Here is a 6,000-nt window from a genome sequence, read left to right on the forward strand (position 1 = left end):
CTTGCCAGTACAGAGCAATGTATTTTAACTACGTGACACTATGAGAACATGTGTAAGTAGCGTGAATAAAAGGTCGCTATGTGTAAGAAGCGTGAAGCGCACTTTGAATGTATCCTGATGGCTACAACAGCCATGTGGACTTTGAATAAGAAACAGCTATCTTACATTGAAATCAACGTAAAAGATTGGGTCGCCACCAACTTTAGCGACACAACAAATAAGAGGTTTTGCTGAGTTGGAAAATTACCTACTTTATTCATAAGAAAAACTCACAAAAGAACATTCATTGCAAAGTCACTGTAAATAATGAGATGTAATTATTAATATGATCCAGGTATTGTTCCGTGAATCAAATATTGAACTAAATAAAGAGTGTCCGAACACTGTGCATAAGTGCAGCTTGCACCAACATTCCTGAAAACAAGATCTATTCCAGATTATTTGTTTTAAATATAAAAAGGACACTAAATATTGCACCTGTGCACATGGAAACGCTATGGATGGGCTAGCAAGGAAAACTACAAGGAAAATGGCGTAGGTAACGGAGACGTAACATCAGTACATTGGATAAGATTGGAGGCAAAATTATTTATTCCTTAAAACATTGAAGTAATGAATCTACAGAACTACTGTTGCCTGGTAACTAAGTACAATTGCTTGTGAAAATCTATACGTTTCACAACAGACTTGTGTGCCCACGTGGTTCACAGAGACACACTCTCTACCTGCCGTGGAGAAATTTTAGTAACATCAAACCACACAGTCACGAACAATTAACATTTTACACAGGAAACATTTGAATAGACAACAGGTAATGGGAGAGGACTATCAAACTGTAATATTAACCCATGTGGATGGTTTCCACCAGATATAGAATAATGAGACAAAGAAAATTCACAAAGAAGCAAAAATCACCAAGATTCGGAAAAGATTAGTATGCATAGACATGCAGTTGCAGGCACACAAACATTCACACTGACCCGAGGGCGCTTCAACATATACAACACCTTTGTGCTACGTTCTTCTTACGGATCAAAGTCAAGTCTGCATTAGGAATCAAACTGAAAGTCTGCAAAAGCCTTGCAATCCTTCCTGCGACCCAGCAAATCAATCTTTATAAGATGAAACGCGAGATCAAAAGCTAAAAGCTCGCCTCTGGCTATGAGACAACCGCCACGCGATTAAGTCAACTCATCCTTCTTTGTAGAGACTTCGGCTGTAGGCCCTCGGCGAGCTGGAAGCTGACTGACCGTCTCACATACTCCAAGGTCTCCTACGCGACCAAGTGGCCAGGAAAACCCAGAGATGAGGCTTCCACCACCTACCCAACACCTGTAACTTTCACACAAGGGGAGCAAACCTCTTTGCCCACCTGAAAACTACAAGGGTTGGCCATTATGTATGACCACCACTGATTCTCTGCAGCTGACTAAACCACTGTATAGCAAAATGAAACACACCCACATTCATTCACTCACGCATGGCAGAGAGTTCTGTATCATTGGAAAGCAAATAAAATGTTAATGAAAGGGGACTACAGGACCCTTTCACATATTCCTTATTAAACAAGTTATAATATGCCAGTAAGTGCAGTGTAAAGTATTTTAATACACTGACACTGTAAGAACGAGTTCCTTAAGTTGTTGTAAAATGTTTTAATTGTGCATTCGAACTGTGTTGGTAGAGACATGCTGTATTACACATCTACCATTGTTTGACCAACATACAGTGTATGAATGATGGGTCTATCTCATGATGATGGCTACCTTACCCTGATGAGTGAAAGAGTGATTGGGGAGGGGGGGGTGGTTATGCCACAACAATTTTAGAGTGGTGGTGGAGGAAATGTCTTAGTAATTCAACCCTCCCAAGTGGACTACAAGATGAGGTGGGGGTACTTGGCCATCTTGGATCATAAATTACAGACATTAAGATTACAATAAAATCAAATCATCATAAATTAAGCTTACATCAACATAACTTAAGTGCATATGCTCACAGTTCGTTAAATTAAGTTCATATATTATACTTGCATAAATATAGCTTAAGAGCACAAATGAGCAGTTTGTTTACATAAAGACGCAAGTCCAAGTGGCTGGTTTGTATAGAAAAGGAGAATAATGTGAACTTTGCCCTCATTCTGTTGCAGCATTCTCTTTGTTTGCTTAAAGCTTCAAGTATCAGTTGTGAAGGACACCTTATCAGTATCTCATCCTAGTCACCAGATATAGTGTAGCAGACAATACTCATACAAGAGACGGTTGCTGCCTCTGGGGACAGAGAGTTTTACAAGAAACTCAGTTGCAAAATGGAGCTTTTTGCGCCGATGTTTCGACTGAAGCAGACCCGCTACTGGAACTCTGGAGAGGGGATGCTTGCATATCATTGGCTACGACGTGACTTCGATCCGTGGAGGCAGCTGTAGGAAATGCAGTTGCATGACTGGCGGAGCGCGTATTTTACAGTGCGACCGAGTGGATGGCGGCCAATAACACACAACCCAGCCTTCAGTAATCTGTTCCCGACAGTTACTGGTGACACTCTGCCTCTAATCTCTGTACAGATTTCAGTTGTAATCCATTTATTCATCAGAGCCAGAGCCTATGATCTGCTTGTGTCATCAGTCTGGAGGAATACATGCCTGCTCTCACTGTTCCAGTCTATCTCGTCACCATTCGTTCGGCAGTAACTGTACCATAGGCAACTGTCAATGTGGTTTGTCAGTATAATGCTCAAATGTCCCTCTTGGCAGTCCTGACTAAGGCAAGAAGGTCCATGTGTAAATCCTGTATCCATGCTGTGTTGAAATGTGTTCTTGAAATGTTCCAGTAACATCAGACACACCCAATAACAATCTTGTTTCCAAACCATTTTCCACCTGTAGGAATGGCGTTTTTCTCTACTGAGAATGCTGAAAGTAAGGTAGAATAACGATGCATGTGAAGTTACGCAAATTTGTCACAAACTGATATTCATACAGGTGTTGACAGACAACACAGAACTGTAAAATTTGAATAGATGATTGTGTAATGCTGCAGCACAAATTTACTGCCCAGCTGGCACAGATAGCAAATAGTGGACATAAGGGCACAAGGTCTTTGTGATGTTCGTACCATGTACTCAGTTGGACAGTAACTATGCCTCAAGGCAAGTATGTGAGTTGCATGTCGAAGCGAGTTCTAGCTGAAAAAGCGTTCCTGAGTCAAATTTCCAGAATGCCAACCAAGAACCCAATTTCTCACTCCACCCCCAAAAAAATCTCATTTCCATATTGTGAAAAATTAAATTCTAAAAAATACAAAGGAAACAAAAATTACAAACAAAGCTGAGCTATTTAAAAAACTTAGAAAATTTTAGCAAAGGAAATCTTAAATTAAATAACAAAAAAAGTTAAACCTTTAAAATCTCATTTGCCTATATCGAAAAATCAGATTCCGATTTTCTGATTTAAAAAGTTTCAAATCTAATGAATTTTATTCGTTATAAATAAGAATCTCCACACATAAAATCTCAAAGGTACATTATAACAGCAAACATTTCAATAAAAGTAAAAAATCAAATTTCCTTAACTATAAATAAGATGAAAATAGATGACAAAGAAAGCTCAGCTCTTTAAGGGCTTAGAAAATTATTGTAAAGGAAAGTATGGATTGAGTTTAAAAGATTTAGAAAATTATTGTAATGAAAATGGTTACTCAAATGTAACTAGAGAGGATCTGTGGGAATTTATTGGTTATTTTAATTGGAAGGAAATGTATACAGAAATAAAGAAGACAAAACTAAAATCTAAAACTTTAAAGGAAATATGATCAGTTGCTAAATAAAAAAAATTGAAGAATACTTATAAACTTCGAAAAAGTCAATTAATTGATCGTATCATAGATCCTCTTGACAATATTATTAACAACGATAATGATAGTTAATTGAATAACAAATTTTAAAACAACTTTTTCAAATTTGTAAAGCGAAAAAATAAAAAATAATTCGAAATTTAGAGAAATTCAATTAACTGAACTTATTAAATGAATTGAAGTTAAAATTAATAACGATAACAATTCACAAAAAAACTCTTTAAAAGAATTTCTTCAAATCTGTAAAACAAAAAGTTTAAAAAAAGTATTCAGATCTTAATGAACAACAGTTAATCTATCTTATCAATAGAACTGACAAAAAGTTAATAATAATGACAAATATTTTCAAAAGCTCTAAAGGATAAATGTCATGAAATTAAAGAAAAAAGGTTTCAGAAAACTTTATCATGTTTCAGTTTTCTGGATGACGAAGATTTTTTCGATCAACGAAACGAAGTAATAGAAAAGCTTCTGCTTTTGCATCAAGAATAGTATCCTATGGAATTTATAATATTGATAAAATTGTGAAATCACAAGTATTTTTCAATCAATCAAATCAAAGAAAAAATAATCACCAAATTAAGGAATATTTCACTTCAAAGAATGGCAATTACAGTTAATATGAAATTTTATTGTAATTTTAAAAGAGAAGATAAAATGTAAGAATTTAATTTTAAAACATCTAACCAATTTTTATTAGAACAATAGGTTTAGATAATTATTCTCAAAAGTCAACGAATAAACTATTAAATGAGATAGAAGGACTGCAAAGGAAAATTTCTGTTTGGTCTTTATTTTAAATACATAATTTAGAAAAAAACGTTAATAGTCATAACGCAATTTTTGCTTCATCTTATATCGATTTACCAAAAGTAACTAAAGATAAAAAACCTGTAACTCATGTAAAATATCAATGATCAAAAATGTTTTCTTTTTCAATAAAATCTGCAATATCATGTAGAAAAAATTTAGAAATGGTTAATAAGTAAAAGAAATATTCTTTTACAATTAGATGAAGTTTTTGAAAAAGAGAAAATTAATTTTTCTGTTCAGTTATTAGGTATTCCAAAACTTTTAAGGAAATCAAATATTTCAATTAATGTTCATGCAGATGAAGGCACTGAAGAACATAAAATTATATATTCTTGTTATCATACACCCCCCATGAACCATGGACCTTGCCGTTGGTGGGGAGGCTTGTGTGCCTCAGCGATGCAGATGGCCGTACTGTAGGTGCAACCACAACAGAGGGGTATCTGTTGAGAGGCCAGACAAACATGTGGTTCCTGAAGAGGGGCAGCAGCCTTTTCAGTAGTTGCAGGGGCAACAGTCTGGATGATTGACTGATCTGGCCTTGTAACATTAACCAAAATGGCCTTGCTGTGCTGGTACTGTGAACGGCTGAAAACAAGGGGAAACTACAGCCATAATTTTTCCCGAGGACATGCAGCTTTACTGTATGATCAAATGCTGATGGCGTCCTCTTCGGTAAAATATTCCGGAGGTAAAATAGTCCCCCATTCAGATCTCCGGGAGGGGACTACTCAAGAGGATGTCGTTTTCAGGAGAAAGAAAACTGGCGTTCTACGGATCGGAGCATGCAATGTCAGATCCCTTAATCGGGCAGGTACGTTAGAAAATTTAAAAAGAGAAATGGATAGGTTAAAGTTATATATAGTGGGAATTAGTGGAGTTCGGTGGCAGGAGGAACAAGACTTTTGGTCAGGTGATTACAGGGTTATAAATACAAAATCAAATAGAGGTAATGCAGGAGTAGGTTTAATAATGAATAAAAAAATAGGAGTGTGGGTTACCTACCACAAACAGCATAGTGAACGCATTATTGTGGCCAAGATAGACACAAAGCCCATGCCTACTACAGTAGTACAAGTTTATATGCCAACTAGCTCTGCAGATGAAATGTATGACGAGATAAAAGAAAATATTCAGGTAGTGAAGGGAGACGAAAATTTAATAGTCATAGGTGACTGGAATTCGTCAGTAGGAAAAGGGAGAGAAGGAAACATAGTAGGTGAAAATGGATTGAGGGGAAGAAATGAAAGAGGAAGCCGCCTTGTAGAATTTTGCACAGAGCATAACTTAATCATAGCTAACACTTGGTTCAAGGTTGGTTGGGTTAAAGATTAAA

Source organism: Schistocerca serialis, chromosome 7 (genome assembly GCF_023864345.2).
Source record: "Schistocerca serialis cubense isolate TAMUIC-IGC-003099 chromosome 7, iqSchSeri2.2, whole genome shotgun sequence".
Lineage (NCBI taxonomy): Eukaryota > Metazoa > Arthropoda > Insecta > Orthoptera > Acrididae > Schistocerca > Schistocerca serialis.